The sequence below is a fragment of the Bubalus kerabau genome, chromosome 11 (assembly GCF_029407905.1).
Source record: "Bubalus kerabau isolate K-KA32 ecotype Philippines breed swamp buffalo chromosome 11, PCC_UOA_SB_1v2, whole genome shotgun sequence".
Classification (NCBI taxonomy): Eukaryota; Metazoa; Chordata; class Mammalia; order Artiodactyla; family Bovidae; genus Bubalus; species Bubalus kerabau.
In genome coordinates, this window is record NC_073634.1 from 47,874,442 (window position 1) to 47,892,615 (window position 18,174).

Sequence of the window (18,174 nt, forward strand, 5' to 3'; positions counted from 1 at the left end):
AAAAATCAGGTACAGTCACTTGTAAATGACTGAGGTTACATATATTTACATAATATAAATTATATTATATAAGATCATGGCATCCAGTCCCATCACTTCATGGAAAATAGATGGGGAAAAAGTGGAAATAGAGACAGACTTTATTTTCTTGGACTCCAAAATCACTGTGGATTGTGACTGCAGCCATAAAATTAAAAGATGCTTGCTCCTTGGAAGAAAAGCTATGACAAACCTAGGCAGCATAGTAAAAAGCAGAGACATCACTTTGCCAATAAAGTTCTGTATAGTTGAAGCTATGGTTTTTCCAGTAGTCACGTATGGATGTGAGAGTTGAACTATAAAGAAGGCTGAGCACTGAAGAATTGATGCTTTTGAACTGTGGTGTTGGAGAAGACTCTTGAGAGTCCCTGTTACTGCAAGGATATCAAACCAGTCCATCCTAAAGGAAATCAGTCTTGAGTCTTCATTGGAAGGACTGATGCTGAAGATGGAGCTCTGATATATTTTGGCCATGGATATGAATGGCCAACTCATGGAAAATACTCTGATGCTGGGAAAAGTTGAAGGCAGGAGGAGAAGGGGACAACAGAGGGTGAGATGGTTGGATGGCACCACCGACTCAATGGACATGAGTTTGAGCAAACTCTGGGAGACAGTGAAGGACAGGGAAGCCTGATGTGCTGCAGTCCATGGGGTTGAAAAGAGCCAGACATGACTGAGCAGCTGAATAACAAGAATATAAATTATATACATATATGCATAATGTGTATGTAATCAGTCACTCAGTTGCCAGGCTTCCTGTCCTTCACTGTCTCCCAGAGATGCCATCCAATCATCTCACCCTTTGTTGTCCCCTTCTCCTCTTGCCTTCATTCTTTCCCAGCATCAGGGTCTTTTTCAATGAGTCGGCTCTTCACATCAAGTGGCCAGTTGCTCAGTTGTGTCCTACTCTTTGCAACCCCATGGACCGTAGCTTGCCAGGCTCCTCTGTCCATGGGATTCTCCAGGCAAGAATACGGGAGTGGGTTGCAATATCCTTCTCTAGATAATCTTCCCAATCCAGGAATCCAACCTCAGCCTCCTGCATTGCAGGCAGAGATATGTGGGAGTGTGTTTTTCCCTTAGCTGGTAAGAGAGATAAAGAATTTAAATGTGTGAGAGCATCAGATCATTCAAATATGAATACTTGCCAGAGAAATGGAAGCTAGAGTAGATATGATCTAATTTTTTTCTGAACACCTGTTTATTTATTTATTGTTTTTTTTTTGGCCATGCTCCTTGGCATGTTGGATCTTAGTTCCCCTATCAGTGCATGGAGTCTTAACCACTGGACCACCAGAGAAATCCCTGGATAGTGAGCCCCTTTTACACTTCAACTGGACATTAAAAAATGCTCATAACTTAGCAGCCATGGCTCACGCTGCTGGAGCTAGCCTGTGGGGTGGCTCAGACATAACAAATGTGCTAGGTTAGAACCTGCCTTTTTTCAAGCTTCTTCCAAGCTTCTCAAGTGACAGAGGGAGGGGCAGGTAGGCTTTTTGTTGGGAATAACATAGCTGCTCATTTGAAAAGAAAGTACTATGAAAAATAATGGAGACAAATGAAAAATTTGCTTTAGTTGAGAGCTAATGAGCTTAGGAAACTGGAAAGCCTTTTCTGAATAGTAATTAAAAATGTAACTAGGCAGATTTTGCCTTTTTTGTAAGATCTGATTTGAAAATGAGGAGAGGGAGCACAGTAAGACACCATAAAAATTCGTCTTGATCCCTACCACGAATGAGTTTCCCTGGTGAACTCAGATGGTAAGGGATCTGCCTGCAATGCAGGAGACCCAGGTTTGATCCCTGGGTCTGGAAGATTCCCTGGAGAAGGGAATGGAAACCCACTCCAGTATCCTTGCCTGGAAAATTCCATGGACAGAGGAGCCTAGAGGGCTACAATCCATAGGGATGCAAAGAGTTGGACAAAACTGAGTGACTGAGCACATACGGTACACCTAAAACACGAAGTAGATGTGAAGTGGATGTCATGTTGAATATGAATAGCATACAAGATAAAATATATCCCTTCCCAATAGTCATTAGAGAATGGCTTCTGATCACCTATTGGGTTGGCCAAAATCTCTTTGAGATTTCTTGTGAAGCGCTATGAAAATGAAAAATGAAAGTGAAAAGCTCTCAGTCATGTCCAACTCTTTACAAACCCATGGACTGTAGCCCACCAGGTTCCTCTGTCCATGGAATTCTCTAGGCAAGAATACTGGAGTGGTAGCCATTCCCTTCTCCAGGGGATCTTCCCAATCCAGGGATTGAACCCATGTCTCTCACATTGCAGGTAGATTCTTTACCATCTGAGCCACCAGGGAAACATGAAATGCTATAGAAAAAACCCAAACAAACTTTTTGGCTAATCTAGTACATTCTCTAGGCAAAATGTAGGGTATGAGATGGCACAATGGCATATTTCAGGCTGTAGAAACTTCCCACTGCCCTGGAAGCAGCTGTGATATCTGAGGACTGGGAGGGTGTAATTCAGGCTTAATTCCAAATTTAAATAAATTTGTAGAAGAATACAGATTGGCATTAGTAGTAGCTATTACCTTTCCAACTTCTAGAAAATGGTGATGCTGATATGAAATTTTAATCTCTGAGAACAGTTTGGAGAAGAAAATGCAAAATCAAAATGCATTTAAGAGTTGATTTTAAAACTCATATACTTCTCTATATGTAAAAGCACTTCAGTTCAGTTTAGTTCTGTTGCTCAGTTGTGTCTGACTCTTTTCAACCCCATGGACTGCAGCGCTGCAGGCTTCTCTATTCATCACCAGCTTCCGATGTTACTCAAACTCATATCCATCAAGTCGGTGATGCCATACAACCATCTCATCCTCTGTCATCCCCTTCTCCTCCTGCCTTCAATATTGCCCAGCATCAGGGTCTTTTCCATTGAGTCAGTTCTTAGGATCAGGTGGCCAAAGTATTGGAGTTTTAGCTTCAGCATCAGTCCTTCCAATGAATATTCAGGACTGATTTCTTTTAGGATGGACTGATTGGATGTCCTTGTAATAAGGGAGTCCCTTGGACTTCAAGGAAGTCCCTTAGAGAGTGTAAGAGCACTTACTGTGTTATTTTTATAAAATGCATCTTGTGATCATTTAGTGAGTCTCCTGCTTTGAATCCCATTTGCACAGCTTGTTATCATAGCATTGCTGACCATAGAATCATAGGACTATATCATAGAACCACTGATTAGTTGCATCATATGTGGTTATATATTGCTCAATATACATTTCTGTTTTCACTATGGTAATAGCATGCTTGTTCTACCCACAGTCCAAATTAGGATTGCTAGTCAGAATTTACCAGGTTTGTTTCAAATGAGAACTGGACCTGTTGAACTACAGCTATAGACAGAGGGTCGGGGTGGATCGCAGGGAGTGATGGAACCTGACACATCGTCACTGAGTAGCTCCTGGTGCCCAGAGCCCAAGCTGGGTGACAGGACTTCTGAGGTTGAAGCTGAGAATGGATAGCACTCCCAGGAGAGAAGTGGAAATCAGTAAGCAGGAAGATGATCAAACCAGTGTAGCAACCCAGTGAGCTCGTCAGAGAGGCTGCCCATGTTAGGCAGGGCAGGATGGAATGTTAGGGTCTCAGAAGAGTGTTGAGCTTGTTGGGAACAGGGCTTGACTCTTCCCTGCAGGTACCACAGGGCACATGTGAATACTTAGCCCCACATGCAGAGGGACCTGAGGCCGTAGGTTCCAGATACAGACAAGTGCAGAATAGGTACAGACAACTGTGGTCAATGAGCATGGACGTAGCTTTGTGGAGTGGGGTTGTATGGATATTCAGAGAGACTTACAGTGTTGTAGAATTTGTGGTCCTCAGAGGTGCTGGCTCTTCTGCATCCTTTCCGCAGAGACCCTCACCCCCACCCTTCATCACTGCCAGCATCACTTCAAATGAAGAGAATTGATAATCATTTGCACCAATCCAGTCAAAGGCTCTTTTGAAAAAGCGGCGATCTAACAACACTTTGAGCTTTGACCTTCATTTTATCCAAAGTGCTTCTCCTCTGTGCTTCCTCCAAGAACAAGTCATGAAGGAGACGCTGCTGGTGGCCTGTAGCTGCTCTTGGAGTCAGGAGAAGCATCTACATTTCCTGGGATCTGAATACAGGAAGGTTATCAGAATGTCTTCCAGGCAAGTAGGTGGCTACATAACTCTAAGTGTCATGTTGTAAAATGTAGGGAAATAGAGCCCACATTGATCCAATTCAGGAGAATTCACTGCGACACAAGCTCTAAGAACCCCTAGAGGTATATTGCTGAGGTAGTCACTGACAAAAGGGAATGAAACGAGCACAAGAAAAGGGAATAAATATCAAAGGATTATTTTAAGTCAAAACAAACAGACAATGTAAGATTCTCTCTTTGTAACACAAAGATTCTCTCTTTGTGACAAAAATCATGTTTCCATGATGACTTAAGCGGAATGTTTGAGAGTCTTTGTTTCAGTGTTAATAAAGGAAATCAGTTATATTCAGCTCTGGCATTTACCCATGTGTGACACTGAAGATAGATGTAGCAGTTGGCAAACATCTATTTTCAGCATGTATGAGCTAAAAAATGTGAACATAAAACATTGGACTGAACCTTTGCAGATATCTGAGTAACTGAAGATTGAGGCATAAACTGACTTCATCTCAATGAAGCAGGTGTAGCTTGGAGAGAATTCCAGATATAACAGATATTTAATCTCATTCAAAAGAATATAGGTATTCACAGGATTCCTGTATAATCTCATAAGAATATTCATTACAAAGAAAAAGACTCTCAAGATAATTGTTCAAAGCACAAAGTCAAGATTTTTATAGAACAGCATATGGTAAAGTGAATTTATTGTTTCTAAGAGGAAATTTCCTCTTAGTATTTTCTCAGGAAACTTATTTTTTTCAGAATCCCAAGTTCTGAAGAAAAAATTAATATTGGAGAAGTGAGAAAGAGTTGTGTAACTCTCCTGGGAGAACTAAAATTTAACGAACAACACAGGGACATTAATTAGTTGGTCTAAAGAATCCACTGACACAAAGTCAGCAGGTGACGTGGGGTTGAAGGTCAGTGTCCACGTTCCAGGGACAGAGGTGATCATGCGCTGATCTGAGCAGATTGCTCATGAGTGTTGACACCTGCAAAGCCAGTCTGCAGTTGATGGCAAGTCCTTCTTAGAAATAAAACAAGTAGTAATAAGTTTATATGTTTGTTTTGTACGACAAGTGATGTTCCAAGAAATGGGTATTAAAAGTGAAATCAGTCCTCACATTGGCATTTTCAGCTCCTGGATCTGTGCTGCTAACTTTTCTAGGGGACCAGATATTGTGTTATTCAAACACAGCCCATGGTGCCTGTGTTTTCCAGTGTTAGACTATCTGGAAAGGCGTTTGTTCTTTAACAGAAGAAATACAAAGGGCAGGTGGGACTGACGAGGAGCAATGCATTGTTCACTAAAAACAGATCTAAACTCTGAATTAGCAGCACAAGGTCAATTCCAACCAGAAACTCAATTCAAGGCATGTAGACAAAAAGATCTTCATCTTTAAAAGTAAATAAATAAAATAAAAACTTTTTTGTTCTAGAATATTGTCATGAAACAAGGTCAAAACTATAGAACAATTAGTTTCTTTTTAATGACCATTTTAAGAATAATTTAAAAATAGTGAATATTTGTGATATTACCTTTCAGTTTTAAATGCTTTTTATTAACATTTATTTTGTGTTAATATTTTTTCTTTTAATGTTTCATATTATTAAATGTCCAAATCAAAGATTTTTTACATATTATTGAAATAAATAATGTTGTCACCATATATTATATTATATTATATATTATATATATTTGTTATTATATCTTTTTAATAGAAAACCTGTAAAATTTAGATTTATTCCTAAGTGTTTTATTCTTTTTGATGCAATTGTAAATGGGATTGTTTCCTCCATTCCTTTTTCACCATAGTTTGTTATGTATATAGAAATGCAACAGATTTCTGTCTATGACTTTTGTGTCCTGCAACTTTTTGAATACACTGAGTTCTAGTGGTAGTTTGGTGGTGTCTTTAGGATTTTCTACATATAGTGTTGTGTCATTTGCAGACAGTGAGAATTTTATTTTTTCCTTTCCAATAGGGATGTCTTTTGTTTCTTTTTCTTGACTGATTGTTGGGGTTAGGACTCCCAATAAAAGTGGTGAGAGTGGTCATCCTTGTCTTGTTCCTCATCTCAGAGGAAATGCTTTTCATTTTTCACCTTTGAGTATGATGTTGGCTGTAGGTTTGTAGTATATGACCTGCATAATGTTAAGTATGTTCCCTTTATATACTTCCTGTTTTGAGAGTTTTTATCATAAGTGGATGTTGGATTGTTCAAATGCTTTTTCTGCATCTATTGAGATAACATGTAATTTTTATCTTTCATCTTGTTACTCTGGTGTAATATGTTGATTGATTTGTGGGTACAGGAGTGGCATCCTTCCTTCTGTTGTGGGGGGACCCAGTTGCAAGCATTCTGGTGTGGGAAGGTGTGCTCCCAGCTTGGCTGTCTGAGAAGCCCTCTCTGGTTGTTGAGGGAATGCTGGTGGGTGGGGCAGCCTCTGGTGTCAACACTGTAGATTGAGATCCTGGGAATGGCTGTAGCCAGTCTGTACCCCTGGGGGGTTTCTAACTGCCTTCTGCTTCCTTGGGTTGTTCTCCAAGATCAGTAAGTGGGTCTGACGCGCCTTTCAATCTGCTGCCTCTGGGCTGGGACTCAGAGCGTGTGAGACTTTGTGCGCCACCTTTAAGAGTACAGTCTTAGTTTCCCGCAGCCCCCAGCTCTCCTGAACGGCACTGCTGCTGATTTTCAGAGCTGGCATCTTGGGGGCTCATGGTGCAGGACCCAGGTTGGAAACCCTGATGTGGGGCTCAGACCCCTCGTTCCTCGGGGAGACCCTGAGAGATTCCTCCTGCTTGTGAGTCATGGTGCTGGGGGTGTGGATTGAGACTCCACTGCATTTTCTCCCCTCCTTCCCACCTCATTGTGGCTCCTTCTTGTATCTTTGTGGAGAATATTTTCTGCCAGCGTTCAGGTCATTCTCAGAGATAGGTGCTCTGTAAGCCATGGTAGTTTTGGCATGCCTATGCGGGTGAGCTCAGGGTCTTCTGTTCTGCCATCTTGCCCCCAACACCAGTGCACATCATTTCATTGCAGCACAGTTGTGTCCTGAGAGAACTCAGAGTGTAGACAGTGTCCTCAGAAAACATGTGCGTCTGGCTTTGGAGAGATCCGGGGAGAACTGGAAAGATCAGTTATGTTCTTTCAGCTGCATGTGATACATTAACTGGATGAAAGAGAAATGCTAAGAGGAATCTTTTCAGCTTGCAAAGAGAATTTAGAGGGAATACAGTGTCTCAGAGTTGCTGAATTGGAAAATGATGAAAATTTGAATTGGAAAAATTGGAAACCTGTTTTTCATCCCCAGTTTCTCTGGTCTGCAAATGATTTTCATAGTAAGAAATGATCTCTGGATAAGGATCAAGGCAAAGGTGTGGCTGTAAGACCCTTATGTACAACCATGGGTCTTCAGCTCTAGCATGAAAATTGTCTGGAGGGCTTGCTAAAATCCTCCTTCTTTCCCAAGGATTCTGAATGAGTCGTTTTAAGGTGGGACACACACATTGCATTTCCAGCAAGTTCTTAGGTGATGCTGCCAGTCTGGAGATTTTACTTTGTGAAGTATTGTCTGCAACACATCTAAGTCTCTGACAATTAGACCTGATAAGCTAGACAAATAGCTTCTAAGAATCTTAAAGGTGCTGTCCTGTGGTAGCTGGGCATGCCCCAAACAGGAAAGACTGGTCTTCAGTTATAGATGTGGCCTTTGGGGCATGGAACCAACCCCAGTAAGATTCAAGAGAAACTCAGAAAAAATACAAAGAAGTATATTGGTGAAAGTTCTAATTATTTGAAGTAAATGGACAGACACTTACCCATGAGAAGAGGTCTCTGGACACTGAAACTTCTATGGGCAGAAAGTGACTGAGCAAACTTTGCGGATGCAAACACAGATTATTGTTATGATTTTTTAGGCAAGGAGGACATCTCAGGGGCTGAAGTCAAAAAATACAGGAGGACAGTAGATTAGGGAAGCCCTCCTGGGGAGCAGGACTGGGAATGCCCAAGGAACATCACATTCCCCAGAGAAGCTGGCCCCAGATACTTGTCTGGACTGTTTCAGAACGTCCTCAGGCTCTTGACAGCGCTGAGTCTCATACTCCCACACTTTGAATGGGGGTGTCTATTCGAGTTCCTTTCCCTGAATCCACACTTGTATCCGCACTTGAATCTGCACACAATCTCATGTGTGCAGAACTGATGATTTGTCTGTCTGAGTCATGGTCTCTGGATCATGATGGATGTGTCTTAGGAGCTGCCCCTGAGGAGCGTCACCCATGTGTGGACCTGATGCAGAACAGAGGTCCCCAACCGTAGCTGAATGCTGCGGGTGGGGAGGGACTTCCTGAGACTCTGGGACGACGTGAACGTTGTGCAGACACAGAAACACTGTGGGACAGATGGCAGATAGTAGTGGATCGCAGAATGTGACCAGATGTCCTTGTAATTCACACACACCACGTCCCATTCAAGGCAGAGTCTGTTTCTCTGTCTCCTTGGATCTGAGCTGAGCATATGTCTTGCTGGGATCCACAGGATGAGTGGAGAAGATGTTGTGAAGTTTCTTTAAAAAAAAAAAAAAGTTTATTTATTTATTAATTTTTGGCCATGCTGGGTCTTTGTTGCTGTGTGGGCTTCTTTCTAATTGTAGCGAGTTGGGGCTACTCTCTAGTTGTGGTGTGCCACCTTCTCTGTTGTGATATCTTCTCTTGTTGTGGAGTACAGGCTCTAGGCCCGCAGGCTTCAGTACTTGTGACTCCCAGGCTCTAGAGGCAACTACAGGCTCAGCAGTTGTGGTGCATGGAGTCAGTTGCTCAGTGGCAGGTGGGATCTTCCCGGACCTGGAATCGAACCCTTGTCTCATGCATTGGCAGGTGAATTCTTTACCACTGAACCACCAGGGAAGCCTAGATGTTGTGGGACTTCTAGGCTGAAGCCTCCAGAGGTCATGTTCTCTTCATTGCCCTTATGGACTGTACATGCATGAGACAAGACTGAGCTGGCTGTGGAATAAGGCAGGGTGCCATGGTGACAGTGAAGATCAGGCTCTGCACGTGGTATGAAGTTAGACCCATGGGATGTGGGTCAACCCTCCTCAGCCATCAGGGCAGGTCGGCCATATTAACACTCAACACTAATGGTGACAATAATAATCAACAGGCCTAAATACCAATAGTGGCAGCTTTCAGCAGGCATTCACATGTAGTGGGTTTCCCAGGGGGCGCTGGTAGTAAAGAACCCGCCTGCCAATGCAAGAGGAAGGAAATGGCAACCCACTCCAGTATTCTTGCCTGGGAAATCTCACGGACAGAGGAGCCTGGTGGGCTACAGTCCGTGGGGTCACACAGAGTCAGACAGGACTGAAGTGACTTAGCAGCAGCAGCACATGTAGTAGGAGCTTGATGACCTCATTTCTTTTCTTCAAATCATCTCTATGATATGAGTACTATTATCAGTCTAAAATTTACAGGTGAAGAAACTATAATTCAGGCAGAATAGATAGCTCATCCAGTCAGCACCAACTACATGATTTGTAGGACTTGGTGCAAAACAGAAAGGGGAGTCCTTTGCTTAAAATTATGAAGAATTTCAACATGGTGACAGTGGAGAATTAGACCAAGTAGGGGGCCCTACAAGGGTGGCCCTGGGCATGGGTCTGATGTCCACAGAGCTCCCAGCACCAGGTCACGGTCAGTGTAAGAGGCAGGCTTCTGAGCCACAGATGGCCAACGCCAAGCTGTCAAACTCCATCACCTTGTCAAATGATTCTTTACCAAAGATGTGAAGCGCTTTGTAGTTTGCCAACATGAGGAGGTATTTCCTGAGACTCCCCAGTCACTCTAGAAAAACCGTCCAAACACCAGCCTCTTCTGGACCCAAATTTGCATTAGGTCCCTTCCTCAAGGACTGGGGACAGGACGCAGGGAAGGTTGCCTAATGAAACTCTTCATTTGAAAATGAGTTAAAACTCTGTGATTTCCAGCTGTGAAATCTGGGCTTCCCTGCCTAAAGCAGAAATTTGAGAAAAATCAGGCTGTGTCCAAGTTTGATATTGATCTGAGTTGACACTGTCTGCTGCTGGTGCTCATTCTGAGCCTTTTTGAGTGTTTATTGCTGATTATCCTCTAAAGCCTCAAATTGACATCACAGGTGTGGAAGCTTCCCAGGTGGCTCAGTGGGTAAAGACTCTGCCTGCAATGCAGGAGAAGGGGCTTCGTGGCTTCAAGGCTTTGATCCCTGGGACAGGAAGATTCCCTGGAGGAGGGCTTGGCAACCCACTCCAGTATTCTTGCCTGGGAAATCCCACGGACAGAGGAGCCTGGCATGCTACAGTCCATACGATCAGAAAGAGTCAGACATGACTAAATGATTGCTCATGTGGGCACACATACACCTGTGGAAGCATCTGTTGGTGAACTTATAATTCAGCCTCAGAAACACTCCCTTCTCATGTGCTTAGTCGCTCAGTCATGTCTGACTCTTTGCAACCCCATGAACTGTAGCCTACCAGGCTCCTCTGTCTATGGGATTCTCCAGGCAAGAATACTGGACAAGGTTGCCATTTCCTCCTCCAGGGATTCTTCCTGACCCAGGTATCAAACCCGGGTCTCCTACATTACAGGCGGATTCTTTATTGCTGAGCCATCGGGGAAGCCCTCTCTTCTCTTGCTGCTGCTGCTGCTAAGTCGCTTCAGTCATGTCTGACTCTGTGCGACCCCATAGACGGTGGCCCACCAGGCTCCCCTGTCCCTGGGATTCTCCAGGCAAGAACACTGGAGTGGGTTGCCATTTCCTTCTTCAATGAATGAAAGGGAAAAGTGAAAGTGAAGTCGCTCAGTCCTGTCTGACTCTTCGAGATCCCATGGTCTGCAGCCTACCAGGCTCCTCTGTCCACGGGATTTTCCAGGCAAGAGTACTGGAGTGGGGTGCCATTGCCTTCTCTTACTTGCCTTTATTTCAGCCTCATCTCCAGGATACATCCATTTTTTCTTTCCTTTTTTTTTTTTTTTTTTGTGGTCAATCTTCATGGAAGCAGTGCTGTGTCGCTGTTACAGCTTTTAAATTAGTTTCACCGCCATCGTCAGCTTGGAGATTAACACTGCTTCTTGAACACCTGGTCTGACTTCAGAAATTATTTGCCATCTGGTCGAATACTGAGTAATTATAACAACTTGGTGGCAGGAGAAAACAGAGTTTGCTGAGAGATCAGATAGTCTTTTCAGAGTTAGGTTGCATTGAATGAAGCTCGACAGAGGATGAGATGGTTGGATGTCGTCAGCAACTCAACAGACATGAATTTGAGCAAACTCTGGGAGATAATGAAGGATGGAGTAGCCTGGTGAGCTGCAGTCCATGGGGTCACGTGGAGTTGGACACAACTGAGTCATTGAACACACACATGGAGCTCTGCATTAACCTAATGGATGCGCTCCCTTTACTGACTGTAAAGATGCTGTGTTTGGGGCATCTTATGTGGGCTTCCTTGGTCTTAGTCTGCCAGACATCGGGCTGGTGAGGGTTTGGATTCACTGACATCACACATATTCAAATTTTCATCACATATTAAGTCAAGAAGCAGTCCGTGGCTTCTGGCTGACACACACACACATGAGACTGTGTTTGGTCCATGTTTCCTTGTTAGGAACTTCAACTCACCTGAAATCCAGTCTGTTCAGGGTGGCAAGACTTGTCCACAGGCTGTGTCTCCCTGTGAGGAGCTGATCTTCTGAGGATGTGCTAGAAGGAAGGATGCACTCAAAGCTGGTGCATCTTCAGATTGGAGGCTGTTTGGATGACTGACAGGAGAGGCATCCTCAGGTCACGCTTAAGAGCACACAGCTTGGAGCCACCCTTCCTGGAGGGATCCTGCTCTGCTACTTAGTACTCTGAGTTCTTGGCCAAGATGATATTCACACCCATCCTCTCACCTGTAAAGCAGGGATGGTGACAGCAATTACCTGAGAGGTATGAGAAGGAACGCACACGGAGGCATCTTGTAAGTGCTCAGAGTTGTGCTGGCATGACAAGCGCTGTCAGTGTCGTTAAATAAACGTGACTATAGAAAACTGTACTCATTTAAAACATACAACACAGAAGAGCCAATAGCCATTCTTGTTAAGAATTGGATGAGATAGTGTAAGACTTGGATAGATAAGGGTTTAGTAGGTGAAAGCTACCAGGGAAGTGGGCTTCCCTGGTAGCTCAGCTGGTGAAGAATCCACATGTAATGCAGGAGACCCCGGTTCTATTCCTGGGTTGGGAAGATCGGCAGGAGAGGGGATAGGCTACCCACTCCAGTATTCTTGGGCTTTCCTGGTGGCACAGCTGGTAAAGAATCCACCTGCAATGCAGGAGACCTGAGTTCAATCCCTGGGTTGGGAAGATCCCCTGGACAAGGGAATGGCTACCCACTCCAGTATTCTGGCCTGGAGAATTCCATGGACTATATAGTTCACGGGGTCGCAAAGAGTCGGACACAGATGAGCTACTTGAAAGATGCTCAGTCGTGTCCAGCTCTTTGCAATCCCATAGACTATAACCCTCCAGACTCCTCTGTCTGTGGGATTACCCAGGCAAGAATACTGGAGTGGGTTGTCGTGCCCTCCTCCATGGGATCTTACTGATCCAGGAATTGAACCTTAGTCTCTCACATTGCAGGCAGATTCTTTACCATCTGAGCCACCTGGGAAGCCCAAGATAAGGCTTTAGGTTTAGGGCACAAGAAAGGACAGGCATCTTATAGGTCCCTAACCCAGGTACTTAGATCAGTTTTTTTCTTCACGATTCCAGTGGCTTCCTTTGCATTCCCACCTGCATTTGACCTTATCAAGTCCATAAGTGAGGACTGTGTCATCTGTATCAGGGAGATGGTAAATACAACTGACAACATTAAGAGGGGAAATTTCCCTGAACGACTGACACAGCCAGCTTGGGACCTGCCTTCTTCGCAAGGACCCCTCTTAGTGGTGAACTTGGAAATGCGCTTGGGGACAGAAGGCAGCCTCCTGTTCTAAGGACAATAACATGCTGTTGATGACACTGACTAAAACAAGTGACCTACAGTTAACATGCTAGAAAGAAGTGTCCACCACTCAGCACACAGCTAGGTTTGAATAGCATGTCAGGCTTCAGAAGTGCTTGCTGGTCTGTGACCCAGCAGTGAGGTCTGAGGGCTGCAACCACATTGGGTGGGACTAGGCAATGGGTCCGTGGTCCCAGCCCTGAAACCTCTGTGGATTTTCTGCTGAGCAGCAATGGATGAATGGATCCCATTCCATTTTATCACCAGGTTGCCGTGTAACAGAAGTCTTCTCTACCTTAAATACCCTTTGTTGTTGTTGTTCAGTTGCTCAGCCATATCTGACTCTTTGCGACCACATGGACTGCAACATGCCAGGCTTCCCTGTCCTTCAGCATCTCCCAGAGTTTGCACAAACTCATGCCCATTGAGTTGGTGATACCATCCAACCATCTCATCCTCTGTCGACCCCTTCTTCTCCTGCCTTCAATCTTTCCCAGCATCAGGGTCTTTTTTAACTAGTTGTCTCTTTGCATCAGGTGGCCAAAGTATTGGAGCTTCAACTTCAGCATCAGTCCTTCCAATGAATATTCAGGATTGATTTCCTTTAGGATTGACTGGTTTGATCTCCTTGCAGCCCAAAGAACTCTCAAGAGTCTTTTCCAATACCCCAATTCAAAAGTATCCATTCTTCAGGGATCAGTTCTCTTTATGGTCCAACTCTCACATCCATTTGTGACTACTGGAAAAATCACAGCTGTGGCTGTGTGGACCTTTGTTGGTAAATGTCTCTGCTTTTTAATACACTGTCTAGGTTTGTCAAAGAAACAAATGTCTTTTAATTTCATGTCTGCAGTCACCATCTGCAGTGATTTTGGAACCTCCCAAAATAAAATCTGTCACTGTTTCCATTGTTTCCCCATCTATTTGCCATGAAGTGATGGGATGCCATGATCTTAGCTTTTTGAATGTTGAGTTTTAAGCCAGCTTTTTCACTCTCCTCTTTCACCTTAATCAAGAGGTTCTTTAGTTCCTCTTCGCTTTCTGCCATAAGGGTGCTGTCATCTGCATATCTGAAGTTATTGATATTTCTACCAGCAGTCTTGATTCCAGCTTTTGCTTCATCCAGCCTGGCATTTTACATGATGTACTCTGCATAGAAATTAAATAAGCAGGGTGACAATATACAGCCTTGACGTACTCCTTTCCAAATTTGGAACCAGTCTGTTGTTCCATGTCTGGTTCTAACTGTTGCTTCTTGACCTGCATACAGGTTTCTCAGGAAGCAGGTAAGTTGGTACCTTAGCAGTAAGGTCTAGTATTCCCGTCTCTTTAAGAATTTTATAGTTTGTTGTGATCCACATAGTCAAAGGCTTTAGCGTAGTCAATGAAGCAGAAGTAAATGTTTTTCTGAAATTCTCTTGCTTTTTCTATGATCCAACCGATATTGGCAATTTGATTTCTGCTTCCTCTGCCTTTTTGAAATCCAGTTTGAACATCTGGAAGTTCTCAGTTCATGTACTGTTGAAGCCTGGCTTGGAGAATTTTGAGAATTACTTTGCTAGCGTGTGAGATGAGTGCAATTGTGTGGTAGTTTGAACATTCTTTGGCATTGCCTTTCTTTGGGATTGGAATGAGAACTGCACTTTTCCAGTCCTGTGGCCACTGCCGAGTTTTCCAAATTTGCTGGCATATTGAGTGCAACACATTCACAGAATCATCTTTTAGGATTTGAAATAGTTCAGCTGGAATCCCATCACCCCACTAGCTTTGTTCGTAGTGATGCTTCCTAAGGCCCACTTGACTATGCATTCCAGGATGTCTGGCTGTAGGTAAGTGATCACACCATCGTGGTTATCTAGGTCATTAAGGTCCATTTCGTATAGTTCTTGTGTATTCTTGTCACCTCTTCTTAATATCTTCTGTTTCTGTTAGGTCCGTCCATAGCATTTTTGTTCTTTATTGTGTCCATCTTTGCACAAAATGTTTGTTCCATTGGTATCTCTAATTTTCTTGAAGAGATCTTTAGTCTTTCCCATTCTTTAGTTTTCCTCCATTTCTTTGCATTGATCATTTAAGAAGGCTTTCTTTAGAACTCTGAATTCAGATGGGTATATCTTTCCTTTTCTCCCTTGCCTTTCACTTTTCTTTTCTCAGCTCTTTGTGAGGCCTCCCCTAATAACCATTTTGCCTTTTTACATTTCTTTTTCTTTGGGGTTGTTTTGATCACAGCCTCCTGTACATTGTTACTAACCTCCGTCCATAGTTCTTCAGGGACTTTCTCTATCAGATCTAATCCCTTGAATCTATAAACACCCTTGGAGGCTGTTAATACTAAGTGAAAGGAGCCCTTGAGTACAGATTTCTGTATTTAAAGAAAACATGCTGTTTTTGCCAAGTTTCCATCCTAGCAGATGCTTTCCATGTGAGCTTCATGTTATTTATCGTGGGACCAGTATTTAATTTCTCTGACCTCCTTCCATGTAGAGGCAACTCAGGACTCATGGAACTGTCAGGCCAGAGTGAATTCTTAGTGGTGAAAACTAAAACAAGCAGTTAATAGAGCACGGATGTTAGAAGAGAAATCATGACTTCATGACATAAACACTAATTCAGAAGGATTAAAAAAAAATTCCTTGGCAGGGGTTGCTGCTACTAACCTCTTCCACGGCCATGTCCAACTTCTCCATGAAACATACTTATTTTCACAATGAGAAAAACTCATTAGGTTTTTCTTCTGGGACTGGCCAGGAATTATGATTTATCTTCATCCTTGCCAGACTTCACAGAGGTACTAGAATATTCACAAAAGCAAACAAATATGTTCCAGTAACTTCCCAGAGGACCAGAAACCAAACTCCTTGGTGAAGAGGTGCTAAACTTTTCAATGAGCATCTGATCATCTTTGTATGATGGAGGGGACCCGCTGACATCTGGCTGCTGGTGGGGACAGTGCCTGAAGCTTCCGGCAGACAGTTCTGTCAGGGCAGCTGCTGTGAACCCCCCAAATTTAATATCTTAGTGACAGACACTCTGTATCCCTGTTGGACACAGCTCATCAGGAAAGAGAAGTCACTGAACAGAGGTGACATAAAAGTACCTCATTGTGGACCAAACGTGTCCTCAACAAAGCTGCATGCTGAAATCCTACCCTTGGTGTGATGGTGTTGGGAGATGTGATGGCGTTTAGGAGGTGTTGTGGTCTGTGAGTGGGTTGGAAAAGAATTTCCAGACATGAGGCAGAATGAGAGGAGAGTAAAGTTTATTAGATTGGGAGATGCTGTTAGAACAGTGGGCCAGCTCGAGGGAGAGCCAACCCCTTTTGGTGGCTAGTAACCAATTTTTGTAGCCTCAAGACCAAGAAAATTCCTGTTGAAAGACATTAAGTGATTGGTTAGGATGCTATAGGGTAGGTAATAGGTTGGGTATTTTACCTAATATGGGTAAAATCTAAATCAATTTAGATTTAGATCCAGAGGCTCATGGCAACTGTTCCTATGGTCAGTTCCAGAAATTTCTGTCCTGTGACCTTGGTAGAGGGCTCCACACCTGTGACCTTGTATAGGGCTCCACAGGAGGTGATGGGGGTCAACTGAGGTCACAGGGGTGGGGCCCCTGATGGGATTAGTGCCCTTGTAAGAAGACTCACCAGAGAGTTCATTCTCTCTCCCTCTGTTTTTTCACCACATGTGGCCACAGAGAGAAGACAATCACCTCCAAGCCATGAAGAGGGTCCCCCAGGGACCAAGTCAACAGGCAGCTGAATTTTGGACTATAGCTGCTGTGTGAGCCCCCAGGTCTGGAGAGTTTTCTGATGGCAGCCATAGCAGACTGAGACAGCCTCATTCAAGCAGAATATCATGGTATGTGGTGTTGTTTGTCTGTCTTCATAGTGAGTGATCCTTCAGAAGCAGCACTGGCCAGATGGACGGAACTCAGCAATTGTCCTCAGGATGGACTCCCAGGAGCTGATCTTGAACCCCTGATTGTCCCATTCTGGCTGCTAGAATGTCAGTGGTGAATCTGGTGGATTCACCTCCCACTGTTTTTTTCTTTTTCCATTATGGATGCTTCTTCATCACAGAGAATATAATCCGTGAAATAAAGCAACTCAAATAGAAGAGAATTAGCTTGTAGGCAGCAATGGAAGTCTGTGGGTTTTCCTGTGTGTGTGTGTGTGTGTGTGTGTGTATGTGCTTAGTCGCTCAGTCATGTCCAACTCTTTGCAAACCCATGGACTATAGCCTGCCAGGCCCCTCTGTCCATGGGATTCTCTAGGCAAGAATACTGGAGTGGGAGGCCATTTCCTTCTCCAGGGGGTCTTCTGGACTCAGGGGTCAAATCCATGTCTCCTGCATTGGCAGGTAAATTCTTTACCACTGAGCCTCTGAAGCCCATGGGTTTTCGTGAGGGTCTTGATATCATTAGTTGAGACAGTGGACCAGTGGTTAGCAGTGAGGGTTCCAGAGCCACTTGGATTCAACTCCTGTTTCTGCTATTTATAAGATGTGAAACTGGCAATATTCTTACTTCTCTGTGCTTTTGTTTCTTTGTTTGGAAATTGAAGATAGTATTAATACCTCTCTCTAAGGGGGCTGTGATCCTTGTCAGAGGTAGGGTGTATAAAGCACAGTGCCTGGAACATAGTAAGTGCTCAGTAAGCCTTTATTACCTCCTTATATTTTATCTATGTTTTATCATGGTGCTGGATGGGAAAATAATCATGCTGGAGAAAGCCATGTTGCCACTCGTAATTAGCTCTTGAATCTATGGTGCCAACATTTGGAGGCCTGCTCAGCACAGATCACAGATGGGCTGTGCTTATATATAGCAGCACGTGAAATAGAGCAGGAAGAATATTTGCTGGTGATAATGATGGCAATTAAAATTGCAGTGATGTGCTAACTAGCACAGTGCTGTTAGAGTTGCCCAGAGGAAAAAGACAGCA